This window comes from Oryctolagus cuniculus, chromosome 11 (genome assembly GCF_964237555.1).
Source record: "Oryctolagus cuniculus chromosome 11, mOryCun1.1, whole genome shotgun sequence".
In the NCBI taxonomy this organism is placed as follows: domain Eukaryota; kingdom Metazoa; phylum Chordata; class Mammalia; order Lagomorpha; family Leporidae; genus Oryctolagus; species Oryctolagus cuniculus.
The window spans coordinates 64,087,047-64,103,606 of NC_091442.1; the positions used below are offsets into that span (position 1 = coordinate 64,087,047).

Consider the following 16,560-nt stretch of genomic DNA (forward strand, 5'->3'; position numbering starts at 1 on the left):
TCTCTAATGACTTGTATCCAATTTGCACATATGCTTTGTCATCAAGCTGTATGAGTAAGCTTTTTCACTTTTAAACTCGTGTGACAGGTAATGGCACTTTATGGATGGAGAACAGTATTGCACAGTCCATTTATGATTCCCACAGCATGTTTTTTCCTCTTTTTCTTCTATACAAATTAATAAGATGCTGTTAATAGTTCACTACTAGTAGTGTATTATTGTGTTTTTTTAACTTTTGGGAATAACTCAAACAATAGTGTTCTCAAACATTTAGACTTTGTCATTAAGGATGTTGGTCCTATGTTGGAATCTTATTTTGGTAAGTGTGACAAGAGGAGTTTATATGAGAGTCTAGCAGAGGAGATAGCTCTTCCACAAAGTCAAAGGAACCAAGTCTCTCTTTGGGTAGGGCTACGATCTATCCAACGTGTGCCAAAACTCTCTCAGAGAAGGAATCAGAAAATATATTCAAGAGTAGCCACTTGACCTAGAAATTAAGATATCTGTTCCCCACATGGGAATACCTGGGTTGCACATCTGTCTTCAGCTCCTGACTCCAGCTTTCTGCTAAGGCACACACTCTGAAGATGAAGACTCAAGAACTTGGGTTTCTGTCACCCAGCAGAACACCTGAACTGAGTTCCTGGCTCCTGGCTTTAGCCCCCAGCAGTAGAAAGCATTTAAAGAGTTAAACAATGGATTGGAGCTCACTGTCTATTAATCTCTGACTCTCTGTCTCTCTCTTTCTCTCTTGTTCTATCTCCCTCTCCTGCTTTCTCTTTGTGTCTTTCTGCACCTCAAGAAAGTGTTTATTTTTATTTATATAAATAAAACAGATTTCATATCAGATATCTAACTTAGAAGCAACAAACTGAGGACACAGAAGGTAAAAAGTGTTTACCCCAGTGGCAGAATCTGGATAGACACAGAAGCCTTTGATGTGTAGTCTAGTTCTCTTTCCCCCTGGGAAATTATTAATCTTCTTATGATTTCTAGTTTATAATCGCATAAAATCTAGTAAGTCACATTGCTCAGAAATATTATCATTTGGAACGGTCATCAAGTAATGAACCTTTTCATATGAATGATTACTAAGAATGTATCAGTAAATTAATTCTAATGACACTGAAAAGGCAGAAAGTATTTGCAGTAATAAAGTTAGCAATAAGGAGATAATATAATTAGCCATAGTCATGAATAATATCTTTCTATATGCCAGATATAATGTTAGTTACCTTTACCTGAGATATCTTTTTTAATCTTCATCACAACCCGAAGAAGTTGGTGGTATTACTGGATGGGAACACTACATTCAGTTGAAAATTTGCTGCAGAAAAAAAGTGTGTGGTTGGAACCTTGCTTTCAGAGGATGAACCTGTCAGCTTTATGTAATTTATATTACTAGGGGGGAAACCATGGATGAGAAACTTTGATTCAATAATTGAGATGAGAGAAATAAGAGAGGACTTTATTTAGATACATTGAGCAACAGACTAACACTGGGAAACAAATTCTTCAAGTACTTGGAAATGTAGGATAAATACTCAGAAAATGTATGGGCCCAAGCAGAGTCAGGAAGCCACTTGCTTCAATGGTGGAACCTATGAAGTTTCAAGAATATGAAGTCATGAGCAAAACAATGAGCTCAGAATTTTAGAATGAGATGAGGAAGAACAGGGCCAGCAGGATAATCCAGGAACACAAGGTCATGGAAGATGGCTTTGAGAAGGAGGTTGTGGACAACTGTGACAAATGCTTCAGAAAGGCTAAGATGGAACTTACAGAGCCTCACTCAAGAGAATAGTTACAAGTCATAGGGTCAATAATAAACTCCACATGGAGCAAAAGAGGTAAGAGTTAATGAGATGACATTCTTTATCCTTTTAGTGTAAGTCACTTTTAAATTTTTTAAAAAATTATTAATTTATTTGAAAGCCAGAGTCACAAAGAAAGAGAAAGTCTTCCATCTATTGGTTCACTCCCCAAATGGCCACAATAGCTGGAGCTGGGCCAATGCAAAGCCAGGAGCCAGGAGCCAGGAACCTCATCTTGGTCTCCCTCACAGGTGCAGGAACCCAAGGACTTGGTCCATCTTCTGCTTTCCCCGGCCAGAGCAGAGAGGTGGATGAAAAATGGAGCAGTCAGGACTTGAACTGGCACCCACATGGGATGCCAGCACTGCACTTTAAAATCAGAAAAGATGATTGTTGTTCATATCAGTTGTGGGGAATGTCTCAAAGGAATCCACTATGCTGGCTATTTTGGTGTCAAGAGAACTCCACGTGTGTCGTTCAATACTGCAATCATAATTTGGAACTTCTACCATACTTTTTAACATAAATATTTTAATGATTGCAAATTAAGATATAATGAATCACTAACAATTTATATCTAGAAACACGCAATGTGCAACTACTTCTTTCATTATCTTAACTGTAAACATTAGCTGGAAAAAAAGAGGCTTATTAATTGCCTTCCAAAGAAGGTCTTCTTTTGGAATTACAGAGAGCGTCAGAGGTGTACATCCTAAAAATGGAAACAGGAACCACAATTCTGTTGACTTGAAAGTTTAGACTTAGAATGGTAATGTTGATCATGCTTACTAATTATTGCATTCTAGGAATGACTCCAGTCACAACGACTCAAATCCTAGTTCTTAGTAAACTAACAGAAGTATTATCTTAAATGCTGGTGATTCTCTCACCCTTCAGGCTGTTTACCATACTTTCTGAACTTTGAAAAACAAAATATTCCAATCTCTAAGAATAGATAGCATAGATGAATAGCTATTGTTCTTCCTATGCAACATAGATCTAACCAATACTTTTCCCCAAGGAGTACAAAGGATAAATAACACAAACAAATGGGTAAAAATTATTAGTCAGCATGCTGCTGTTTCTGCTCTAAAGCCCAGAGTTCTGTTAGTTCTCAGAACCGAGACAAGTTGGCTTGGAATTTTAATTCATGAGTATCATGCAGTAGAATAGAGAACACGAAAGAGGAATCAATAGGGCCCAACACTGTTGCACAGCCAGTAAAGCAGCTGCTTGCAATACCAGCATCCCATACTGGCGCCAGTTCCCATCTTGGCTGCTCCACTTATGATCCAGCTCCCTGCTAATGGGCTAGGAATAGCAGCGGATGATGGCCCAGCTCCTTGGGCCCCTGCCACTCACATTGGAGACCTGGAAGAAGCTCGTGGATGCTGGCTTCGGCCTGACCCAGCACTGGCTGTTGTGGCCACTGGGGGAATGAACCAGCGGATAAAAGATTCTTTCTCTGACTCTTCCTCTCTCACAGTGTCAGACTTCCAAAATTAATCTTAAAAAAATTATAATGGCAAGGTTAAAAATTAGCTATCCAGTAGCTACAAAACAATATCTGATCTCATTTAGAATGGATTTGATCCAGAGTCTACAATCAACGTTTTGTACCCAGATTTAAGCACTAAGTATATTACTCAGCTTTGAGTTACTATAATGAAATACCTAAGACAAGCTGTTTATAAAGGAATGTTTATTTTGGCTCACGGATCTGAGACTTCAAGGTCCGAGATTGAGTGGCCCCTTTGGTTTAGCCCCTGATAAGGGTGGTGAATGACAGCGGTGGAGAGCTTGCAGAGGAAGGATCACGTGGTGAGCCAGGAAGCAGAGAGGCTGGGCCCAATTTGACTTTAAAACCAACCTCTCACAAGAACTACCTTCTGAAGGGAGGCTCCCAACTACCCCAAGAATCCACCACTAGGCCAACCTCCTGAACACCATAAACAGATTACTTTCACCCTTGTACCTTTCCCGTATTACTTAGGCGTTTAAGGTTCTGCATGATTTTGAGAGTCAAATCATGTTCAAACCATACCACTCTGTAAGAATTTCTCTATATCAAAGCAATAGGCATATAGCATGTTAGCAATATTATATCTTATGGATTAAAAAATAGGTCTAAATCCTTAGCATATGCAATATCAGTTACCCAATACTGATATGGTATTTTAACTGAACATAAAGCATATTTCTTCTAAAATTTTACTCAATTTTTTATTATACAACTATAGCTCATTGATTTATTTAAACTGATATTTTATTAATCTAAATTCTGCAGCAGAATAAATCCTCTTTTGGCTAGCAAAGTGATTTTTATCAACCACTGAAATAAGAAAAACAAAATACCTACTTCAGAATAATAGTAAGAATAACAATAGGCATGATTTATATACCACTTCCGATATGCCAAGTGTGATATTACCATTATATATATTAAATTTTTAATAACTCATTGCAAGTCTAAGAAAAATATTGCTATTAACTGACTTATTAACTCAGCAAACCAAAGTGAGAAATAGTATCAAATTAAGTACATCTGTTCAAAATTTCTTAGTCAAAATATTCATGATCTTCAACTGAAAATATAGTTTTCTCTGAGACCTGTAATATTAATTCTGTTCTTTATCGAAGTCAAGGCATCAATACAAGTATAATGGTTTTCCATACTTCAAATTTTTGATCTTTATAACTCATATTTCTGTTTTATAAGCTCTCATTATTTTAACAAGCAACTGAGACAAGTGTCCAAGTCACTATTAGTGTTGCTAATACATAAGATACTATGTCCATTTTCAAATCCATCTGTCACTAATTATAAGCATACATAATCTTATCTGTCAAGAATTTGCTGTCAACAAAGTCATATGGTTTATTTATGCTGCCTTCTCACCACTTTAAATTCAGGAAGATTTGTTAGTTCAGCAGACACCCTTGACCTTGATCAAGGTGAAGGACATTTCAGCTAGTTCCTATATACATCAGGTACGCATGCTCCACAGGAAGTAAGTCAGGAGAAGTTTGGAGCAGAGAACTGAACCAGGAATTTTATTTTGTACTACAATAATTCTGGTTGCTATTTACATAATCCTCTGGACCAAGACAGCTGAGTTCAGGTCACTGTGAAACAAGCTTTCTAAAGTACTCTTTGGAATCATTATTCCTGGAAGTCTTTTTAAATTGAATAAACTTTAACACCTCCAAAGCCCTTTGCAGGTCCCATTCTTCTAAGTGCTTTATCGTATTATCTTGGTTAAATATCACCTTAACTGTTTACACTTACACTGATTATTTTTCTACATTTCAAATAAGGAAATTAAGGCACACAGAAGCTAAATAAGTTACCTTACATCATACAACTAATAATTGGAAGAACAAAGACTCAAACTCACAAAAATTTTAAATGCCAATTGATTTAGAAATTTACCTATATCATTCTATAGCATTCATACTTCTACGTAAGATTATCAGACAGGCATAGACATACTGCTTACCAATTAGGATGCCAGTTAAAACACCCCCATCCCATGTTGGAGCACCAGGGTTTAATTCCTGGCTCTGGTTCTGGACTCCAGCTTCCTGCTAATGCCTAATACTGTTTCTCTCTGAGAACAGGATGGCTTGTGGTCAGATATTCCTTCTCAGGCTACAGGGCCAAAGCTACCTAGACTCAACATGACTGCTTGAGTAACCTCCAAAAGACTTCAAACTCTATTCTAATCTAATTTGCAAACTAAATAACACATCTACCAGCCACCATGACAGGAAATAGCAGACCATAAAAGGGACAAAAACCGTGGGGCTTGCAGCTAAGTTCCAAAAAGGCTTAGCCTGTTCCAGGAAAAGATGTTATTCTTCTTCTTCCTCATTCATGCTACCCTACATCTATGACTCTTCAGCCCTCAAAAAGCTGAGAAGCTGATTTTGAGCTAGGCTCCCATTCCTCCATTCTTTGACCACTAAATAAACCTATGCTGTTGACACTCAGCTTGGGTTTTGTTTTCAGCTCCACTTCAGGGAAGAAAAGATTCTATATAGAGGTCCCCCCTCATCAGCTAGGGTGCCAGCATTGTGCTGGTACCACTAATGCAGACCCTGTGAGGCAGTGGTGATGGCTCAGGAAATTGGGTTTCTGCCACTCGTGTAGATGAATGGATTGAGCTTGCAGCTTCAGCCCAGCTCAATCTTGGCTGATATGGGCATTTGGGGAATGAATCAGCAGCTGAGAGAGCTCTTTCTCTTTGTCTCACTGTCTCTCAAATAAACAAAAATTAATATAGAATTTTAAACAAGTGTATCTACTATTTTTTAAACAAAAATATAGTTAAAGTACATTTTGAATGTCTTAATTTTTTTAAAAATATGCATGGCCTATAATACAAATATCAGACTCTATTGAATAATTAATATTGTGGTAAGACCATGAACATGTTAAATAATTTCCTTGCACAGGACACACCCCTCAACTGTCGCTCCCCCTCTTCGTGGAGGAACGACACAGGACCCTGCACTGTTCTTTCGTCTGCTCGGCCCTCCCCGGGTTTGCTGCTGGTTCTTCCCGGGTTGGCTACTGTCCCTTCCACCTCCGTGGAAGGGCGGTTCCCCCTGCCACATTCCCCACTTCTGCAGGGGAGCAGCACACCGCCGGCCGGCTCTCTCGGGGGCTGCACAGGTGTTCCCCTTAGATGTTCCCCTTAGATGTTCCTGGTGCATGCCGTCTCTCTCCTCCTTTATAATCCTCCTCTGCCAATCCCAACTCGGCTGCCCACACGCCGAGCACGCTGCTCTCCTCCAATCAGGAGCAGGTCCTGCTGTTTATTGGCTGAACTGGAGGCAGCTGTGTAGAAGCTGTTTTCTTCTCTCCCAGCGCCATATTGTGGGAGAGCAGATGCATAGAATAAGTCTTAATTCCAGTAACTTAGTCTAGTCCGAGTTGCTCCCCACACTCAACATATTATAAGCAATTCTGTTTTAATTTTACCTTCTAAACAGACACATATATCAATAGGCAATAATCATGTATATAATTTAATAAGATAATAATCTATTCGTAGATCCAAGAACTGGAATGAGATTTTACCTTTTTGATTGTTTTGCTTTTTTTGTCTTTTTTTAGGTAGGGACATAGAGAAAGAGAGAGAGAGAGAGAGAGAGAGAGAGAGAGAGAGAGAGAGTGTTTCATTCCCTAAATGGCTAAAAAGCTTGAGCTGGTCCAGGCCACAGCAAGGAGGCCAGAGCTCCATCCAGGTCTCCCACATGGGCGACAGGGGACCAAGTTCCCAGGCCATCTTCTGCTGCTTTCCCAGGAGCATTAGCCAGGAGCTGGATTGGAAGCAAAGCAGCCCACACTCACAACAGCGCTCCAGTATGAGTTGCCAGCATTGTAGGTGGCAGCTTACCTCACTGTGCTACAAAGCCAGTCCCAATGGTTTCATCTTGATGGAGTTATATTAAATAGTTTATTATTACAGGATTCAGAAACATGTAGCACTAGCTGAGAACACACTTAGATTATAGTCCCTGTAGTTCAAACACACAGAGAAAAGGATAGAGAATAGTACAAAGTATTAACATTGGTTACTTGATGGGATGGATGGAGACAGTGAAGAAGATAGCTGGTTTTCCCCCAACTGGGGCTGTGTTTTCATAAGGAACATGTATAAATTTTTACTCTTGTATTGTATATTTTGAATAAATTATACCAGATTGAGCCATAGTATATTACATCTCTCAGGCTATGAGTAGTAACTACATGAGAAAACTCACCTCTGAAGATGACTAGGATTTAGATAAATTGCAGAGCAAGGAAACGTGTGAGGCATGAAGGTAGAAATGAGAGGGAAGGACATGTAGTTACGTAGTTCAGCAGGAAATGAAGATCGGATTGGTGTTTTCAAGAAGAGGCAAAAGAGCTTAGGTGAAAGCAGGAGTGAAAGACGTGGTCTGGAAGGAGTAATTCAAGATGGGTACCAGGAAGGAATGATTCGAATCAATAAGATTAGTGTTGTCATAATCCTTACAGAGTACCTGTGCACAATCTTCAATCAATAAATGCTTATGAAATGCAGGAGAAAATGAATGAACAATGACATAAAAATGGAAAGGGACTCTGGTAAAGATAACTAGACATGATGGTCAAAGGAAATAAATGAATTACATGACACCAAAATGTTCAGTGTGTAGTCCCTAGTCAAGTTGCCTGAGTTACAATACAGCCCTATACTTGTTACCCAAACTCGGGCAGGTTAGTTATAACCACTGTAAGCCTTAGTTTTTTTCATATGTAAAACTGAGGTAGTTAAAGTACGTTTCTTATCTCTAAAATGATATTATAAAAGAACCTATCCTATAAGATTATTTGGGATAATAAAAATAGAGCACTTAAACTGTATTGCATAAATTAATGTCAATAAATGTCCATTATTATTTTGAGCTATTAATTTCCTTTTTCACTTGATATGAGATTGTTCCTTCAGATGTAGTTCAGGTATAGTTAACTGAGACTCAGGACATTTGTCTAATAAAACTATACCATGTGTAGCTGTTTATTAACAGCACAGTTATTGATTCTATATAAAAGAATCACAATTTAGAACATTCTGTAATTTCTAAAAGTATGACTCCCTCAAGATTTGACCTGATAATACTACAGGATTTTCTTCCTAATTTTCTATATATCATAATTTTTTATCTCAAGGAAAACTTTTACCTGTGGTTGAATGTAGAAAAAATTTGCTCTAGTATACCCAGTAATGCTGCTGCCTGTGGCACCAGCATCCCATGTGGGCACCAGTTCAATTTTTAGCTGCTCCAGTTCAGATCCAGCTCCCTGCTAATGCACCTGGAAAAGCAGTTGAAGATGGCCCAAGTGCTTGGGCCCCTGCACCTACTTGGGAGACCTGGAAAAACTCCTAGCTCCTGGCTTTGGATCAGCCCAGCTGCAACGTTTGCAGCCATTTGGGGATTGAATCAGCAGATGGAAGATCAATCAATCAATTTCTCTCTTTCTCTCTCTCTCCTCCTCCCTACCTCTCTCCCCATAACCCTGCCTTTCAAATAAGTAAATACATCTTAAAAAATAGAAACATTGATCATGGTGCAAGTAGCCTTGTGAACCTACTTCATCCTATTGACACAAAGTTCCAAACCCTTTTCAGCCTTGGCAGCCACCTCTGTTGCAGAAATGTGAATCACAAAATCCCCGTCACAGGTGATTGAAGTTTGAGATTATCAACGTGTCAGCATTTCCAGGATTGTAATTTCTATGCAATTCCTGATCCTAGTGTGTTCTCAGACAAAATTGAGCACTACACCACGTGTGCAAGAGACTCACAAGAGAAGGGTAAGCATATTCCTGGGAACCACATTCCTCTCCCACAATCTTTTACATCTGAACAAAGACTTCCCTTGTATAAAAAGTTTCCTGTTCTTGTATAATTTACAATTTTCCCAAATACTGGTAAATGCACACCCAAACTCTTTTTTTCCAAATAAGCCCTGTCTGTCATTTTGCCACTTTGGTTTTCAATGCATCAACATTAAATCTAGCTTCCTAAAGTGAGCTCTACTCTTTCACTAATGGGGGAAAGATTCTTTGAAGGAGGCTTAATCATGACTTTGAGTTGCTTCTTTTTTAAAAAAGAAAGGGGGGATATATGTGACTTTTCATAGTGACTCCTACATTTTTAAATATAGATTTTTCCACTGTATGTAAGTATACTCAAGGAGATTAAATGTAGTCTCATGGAAAGAGTAGATGATTCGGAGGACAATGCTAGCAATCAAGAGCAAATTAGACATCATTGTTTCACACAATATGACTCCTATTACTTAAAGGAACTGCTCTAATAAGATCTCACCATTAGTAGAGCCTTAATAATATGGCAGAAATAGCTGGTTGTCTCCTAAAGATTTGTAATCCCTTCAACAGTTCAGAATCGTTGCTGTAAAGCCACTGCCTAGCGACAGCTCACATTTCCCAGCTCCCCTTGTATTTTGTGGACACGTGTGATAAAGCGCTAGCAGATGGAATGAGGTCAGAAAAGAAGTATCCCACTTCCAGGCTTAGGTTATAGGAATCTGCTATTCCTCAAAGGTCACAGTGGCACGTGGTGCAGCCATCAGCTGGGACACTGGCATCCCGTATCAGAGTTCCTAAGCTGGAGTACTGGTTCTCCTCCTGATTCCAAGTTTCCTGCCAATGCTCATCCTAGTCCACATCATCTGTGTGAGACCCAGACTGAGTTCCTGGCTCCTGGCTCCTGGCTCCTGGCTCCTGGCTCCTGGCTCCTGGCTCCTGGCTCCTGGCTCCTGGCTCTGGCACAACCCAGCCTTACCTTCTGAGGGGATTTGGGAAGTAAACTACTAGGTGGAAGGTGTCTCTTTCTCCACCTTTCAAATAAATAAGAATTTAAAAAATCTTCAGTGATCTCTCTCTCTCTTCCCCCACTAGCCAGTTAAAACCACTAGCCAAGGGAGACCTTGTAAACCAGTTATTTGAAGAGAAAGAGAAATCAACCTGGGTTTCTCATTGAGTAGAGCTAACATCAACCCACTGCCATCAGTTGGTAATAAACTTTTATTGTGTTAACCTATTTAGATTCAGTCATCTATTATTCATAGATGCTACAGTAAACTTCATTAATACATGTAGTCAAAGTATACACAGTAAAGGAAAACTATACTGGTATTATATAAACTTACATCTAAGTAAAAATAAGCTTGCTCAAAAAGGAAGATTTTCAAATGTTAATGTCAACAGACCAATAAATATTAATACTGAAAATTATCATTTTTATAATTTGACTGAAATACATTGAGTGCTTACAATGTACCATTCTATATGCAGCATCCCATTTAATTCTGAAAAAAATCCTACTTTAAAAAAATTGCATAGAGAGGTTAGGTGACTTGCCCAAGTTTATATGGGTATTAGTTTGCAGGGAAGGGATTTAAAACACCTCACCAATTGAAATATTATTATATAGCTAGTGAGTAAAGAGAATATTGAAAACCTGATAAGGGGGGGTAGGCATTCAGTGGGTAATCTGAATTCCATATCAAAATGCCCTGATTCAAAACCTGAGACCAGCTATGACTATAGCATCCTGATTATGCACACCTTGGGAGGCAGCCAGTGATGTCTCAGGCATTTGGGTTTCTACCAGCTACAGACAAATCTAGATTGTGTTCCTAGCTCCCACCTTCAGCCCAACATATGTCAAGCTGTTATAGGCATTTTTATGTCAATGGTTGGTTGATTAAGGGTGAACACTTGATCTAATTATGGCCTCTGAGAGGTAGGTTCCTAGAGAGTTCTTTGGGTCATTGGGAATACACCCTCTCAGGGAGGGCTCTCAAGAGAGGTTTGATTATTTGAATTCAAGTTTGGCCTAGGTTCTCTTTCCTTCCATGGCCTACCATGTGATTATGCCTCTATATCTGTCATAAGCAGCCTCCACAAATACTGGACCAGGGGCTGCCAAATTCTGTAACCTCAAATCATAAGCTGAATGAAATTTTCTTTCCCAAAGTAGCTGCTCTCCAGTATTTTAGTTAAAGTAATTATATAAGGATTCTTTAAAAAGTCTTGGTGCACAAAATTTTTGGAATCCATGTATAGTTTATTCATAATATATATTTTCTGTAAACTTTTTGAAGACTGTATGTGTGTGTATATGTATGTGTGTGTATGTGTGTGGTTTCAAAATATTTTACACCAAAATAAACAGCTTTTAGCTCTATTTTTCTAAGAGATTTCTTCAACGCTCTCATATTTTCTAAGCAGATCTGACATGATAGGTATTAGATTTAATCTATGGGTTTTGACTTGAACAAGTAGGCAGATAATGAAAAAATTCATTAAACAGGAAATATTATAGAAAAAACATAATTTAACAAAAGAAGAGAAAGTAAACACAAAATGTCCTAATTTGAAAACATTGTTTTATTGCCTATTATACATTCATGAGGAGAGAAGTAGGCAACTGAATACATTCATCTAGGATTCATTAGTGAGATAAAGGTTGGAGATATACATTTTAGAGATTAAACTTAGTAATTGTCCATATTTACATAGTATTTAAAGTTATGAAACTAGATTAAATTATCCCTTCATGCACAAAATATCTCACATCTCCTATTCTTTGAGGTAAGTATATAGCATGGAACAGGACAAGCACTTTCCCTCTTTCTGTGAACCTTTTACTGTCAGGAAAGGAGATAGATAATAAGCCAAGTGAATAACTATAAAAATTTGGGAAGGGATAAGCATTGAAGAGTTGTTTGTCTCAGGGCTGTTTTAAAGAGAGGATTTGGAAAAGGTCTTTCTCAGGAAGTGACAAGATGGATTATGGTTTAAGGAGGAGAATATTCTCAGACTGGGGGTCAGGGGAGCCTTTCCTGAGGGGGCACTTAAGCTGGAATTTGAATGACAAGGAAGTAGCCATAGTTACTGCTGGATTTATTACCCTTCTTCTCCTATCTGACTGAACATTTGGAGGATAATGATATTGCCTCATTTTTCTGCATGTACACGTTCTAGCACTAAGATTAGATATTATTATGATATATATTATAATATGTATGCCTTTGAAAAATTATGAACAAATAGTATTTACTTTCTATGAAGTTTGGGTAAGCAAAATGAAACAAAATATTTTGTTGCAATTTCCAATAGCCTACAATGTATTTGAAGAGATATATAAAAACACAGTGATTGAGATGACAATATATCAAAGCATTGTGATATGCTACATGAAGACATCCTGATACAGTGAATGAAGACTGTACTTATATTAAGGAGTCAGGACTGTTAAACCTGACCTCATTTATGACAGACTAGACATCTTAACAAGTAACTTAACTTCTAAGCCTTAATTTCCTGGACTAAAAATAGAAAAGAGCATATCTTCCTATTCTATCTTCATGTGAAAGGGTCTAGTGTGACACAAATAATAGCAATAACAATTATGTCATTATTATTATTAGGATAATGTCCTTATGAGATTAAAGTGCCAATGTATGCTATGGAGATACAGAATATATGATGAGAAATTCATTTTATATGATTTAGGTTGCATAGCAATCTTAAACATACATAATTCCTAGACAAGAATATTTTCTCCAAGAGAGACCCTTTTTTAATTTTTTCACACCGAAGGTCATCTTAAAGTTAGTGCTTTCTGGGGCCAGTGTGGTAGTGTAGAAGGTAAACCATCACCTGTGATACTGACATCCCACATGGGTGCCCGTTTGAGTCCTAGCAGCTCCACTCCCAATCCAGATCCCTGCTAATATGCCTGGGCTAGCAGTGGAGAATGGTCCAAGTGGTTGGGCCTGGGAGACCTGGAAGAAGCCCCAGGCTCCTGGCTTCTGCCTGGGTCAGCCATGGCCATTGCAGTCATTTGGGAAGTGAACAAGACAATGGAAGATGGATCTCTCTCTCTCTCCCTCTCTCTCTCTCTCTCTCTCTCTCTCTCTCTCTCTCTATAGCTCTGCCTTTCAAAAAGTAAATAAATCATTTTTAAAAAGAGAGAATTTAGTGCTTTAAAGATGTTTTCTATTTTAAGTGACAACTAAGTGCACCCTGCATTTTTAAAGACTAATGCCATAATTTTCTGATGCAAATTACTGCAGCATAGAGCAGACATAAAAAGGCCACAATGAGTGAATTTTTGCAAAAATAATAGCAGTAATATATAAAAGTGGCCAAAATAAACATAAATCAGCCATTTCAACATGACATATTGACACAGTTCTACAATCTCCTCAACCAACATCTACCTTCCTCCAGGCAAATTTTCCCCAAATGCTCCAAACTTCATTCTCGGAAACTTTAAATCACAGTGATGACTCTGGGGATCCTCTGCTATCGAGTTAGCTTCACTCCTTGCTTCCATCATCCTTCAGCAACACCCAAGGCTGTGAACAAACCACAATAGATTCCCCCAGGCATCACACACCTGCTGGATCATTCCTCCTCATAATTCAGCTGCAGGATTCAGCCTGCCATTCTCACCAGAAGACTAGAATCTACATCTTTCTCTATTGAAACTTTCAGTCAAGTCAGATCCTTTTTCTAAAGCCTCAACTCTATCTTTCTTACTTTTCATGAGATCTTTCACTTATTTTGTTTGTTCTACATTGTCACATCTGTCTTTTTACTTGCCAAATATAATTTGCCAAACCCCATTCTATTAAAATTGTTTATTTCAGTGCTCGCTTTCTTTTACCTGTCTCTAAAAGGCAAATGGCAAATATACCAAAAAAATTATTCACTTTGATAGTAGTAAATCCTCTCTGGGACTGTCTACTCATCAGTAAAATTGAGATGGCATGAGTTAAAATCAGATGTCAACCTTTTGCTCAATAATGAGATCCTTTCCTAAAATGCTGTTGTAGGCTGACATGCTGAACAAAGCCCTCCAAGGGAGCACCCCTGAGATGCAGCTTGGAGTGGGACTCCAGATCTCTCCTACATGCAAGATCACCATGTTATAGATCATAGATCTCCCATATAATAGATTATCACCTTTCCCTAGAGATTTCCAACTCACAACACCCCAAATAGTACATGCCAGTCTTTGAAATAAGTAAGCAATAAGTCCCATTGTATCTTTTTCCATGATTCCATTCAAAATAGTTATAAAGTTACTAAGGTTTGGTGGCAAGGAAACTGTATCAAGAGTGAGTTTCAACTTTTGTCTTATTGAAATGCCCTGTAAACAGTATCTCATTCAATACCCCTCAGTGATACTATCATGCTCAATTTTCCCATGAAAAGACTAAAGGGAGGGTATAACTTGTTTAATTTTACATATTTTGAAAGAGACTTGAATGAGATTAAAACCCTTGCTTCTTTGATTGTTGCACATTGTGTCTAAACCACATCACACCTTCCTAAAATAGTTCTCATCCACCCATTATTACTGGTGAATTAGTTAGCATTGCATTTATTATGGTGAAATTGTTCAGTATATCTGACCCATGGTGGGTAGCTGTAATTATTTACCCTAGTAAAAAACAGAATATGAATGAGGGTAGGAGTGAGTTAGTATAAAGCATTATGAAAGAGTAGTTTTCATTTAAAGAGAGAAAACTAGAAGATGCCATTATAACCTTGTTTCAAAACCTAATGCTTTTTAATGTACTAGTGACTAATATATGATTAGTAAAAACTATTATTTCAAAGAATATATTTCAATTCCATTTATCTCATCTAAACCCATCAAACCCACAGCATACATTAGATTTTTTTGTTAAAGATTTATTTATTTATTTGAAGTCAGATTTACAGAGACAGAGAGAGAGAGAGAGAGAGAGAGAGAGAGAGAGAGAGAGAGAGGTCTTCCATCCTCTGGTTTACTCTCCAATTGACCGTAATGGCCGGAGCTGCGCCAATCCGGAGTCAGGAGCTTCTTTGGGTCTCCCACGTGGGTGCAGGAGCCCAAGGACTTTGGTCATCTTTTACTGTTCTCCCAGGCCACAGCAGAGAGCTGGATCAGAAGTGGAACAGCCGGGACTCAAGCCGGCACCCATATGGAATACCAGCCCTGCAGGCAGCAGCTTAAACCACTAAGCCACAGCGCTGGTCCCTGGATTTTTCATGTTTGTAAAATCTTTCCAATGGTAAAAATGTAAAGATAAACAAGCTTAATCTACTCTCTTATAGCCAGCTGAATCCCTTATCCTTAGATTACCCCTTATACAAATCTAAATATCTCTGGATAATTACAAAAATAGTATTAGTTGTGAAAGACATACTAGAGATATGAACTCAAAAAATTGTTAGAAACTGCATTATCATTCCTTGTTTCTCAGCTTGTATCTTTCCTCAGATTCTATGTTATCTTTACTCTTTCTTCCCTGGCAGATGTTCAGGGGTGAATTATGCAATTAAGATTCCAAAATTCCACTTCATCCAGATGCCCAATTTGCTATCTATTCACTTGTTGAAAATACATGTTTACTATCTATTACATAATGACTGCAACTCAGTACAGCTTCTGGTTTCCATTTCATGAATTGATATCCAAATTTAACAAATGTCCCGGAAGGCATTTTTCAGTGCCAATTCCCCTGCTATTTTATTAAATTTCATAAATGTACCAACATCTGGGGGAAATGAAACTTTCCCTCAAAAAGTTTTAAGTTCCAAAATCATTGGATATTTTTCTTTTTTGAAATCCACGGGTAAACTTCTGGAATATTATTAAAATTCATCTAATCTAAATTTCATTAAAAGGTTAGTTGATCTTCAAAAGAGCTATTCTATCCAGAAATATGAAAAAAAAAAAAAAACTTTCCGCAGGTCTTAATAGTCATTGTTGAATTCTTAAAGAAAATTACATTTAGATAAGTTTCTCTTGTCCCAACCAACACTGCTTACTTGTCATTGATTTTATTACATTTTGGACCAATGATATAATGGTGATAATGCATCTATTTCATTTACATTAACATAAAGAGTTTACAAAATGGTAGTATGGGCATGGTAAAGGGAGGATAGTTCAAATAATTGGAGATCTTTAATTATTAATACTATAGCACTATGTTCCAATACATATGTCTCAACATATCCAAGAAATACATAAAAGATAAGCTGAGGTTAACTATAACATCTACATGTATTCTCTCATTTTACTTAACTCTAATAAGCAGTAATAATGTTTTTCTGCATTCCCCTCACTCCAACCCTAACACATCTCTCTCTCTCTCTCCTCTTTCTCTCTCTCTCAAA

The 16,560-nt window shown here is 37.9% G+C and overlaps 1 protein-coding gene and 1 long non-coding RNA gene across 3 annotated transcripts in view; one reads left to right on the top strand and one right to left on the bottom strand.

Moving 5' to 3' along the window:
* TAFA2 (TAFA chemokine like family member 2) overlaps positions 1-16,560 on the bottom strand; it is a 526,573-nt gene that overhangs the window by 98,303 nt on the left and 411,710 nt on the right. The gene's annotated exons all lie outside the window — the stretch shown is intronic.
* LOC127491159 (uncharacterized) overlaps positions 1,674-16,560 on the top strand; it is a 54,238-nt gene continuing 39,351 nt past the window's right edge. Inside the window, exons 1-2 of one of the 2 annotated variants that reach the window (XR_011380126.1) lie at positions 1,674-1,850; positions 8,978-9,162. This is a non-coding gene — a long non-coding RNA (uncharacterized lncRNA). The remainder of the gene's footprint in view (positions 1,851-8,977; positions 9,163-16,560) is intronic. The other variant, XR_007919697.2, reaches the window with a different exon arrangement.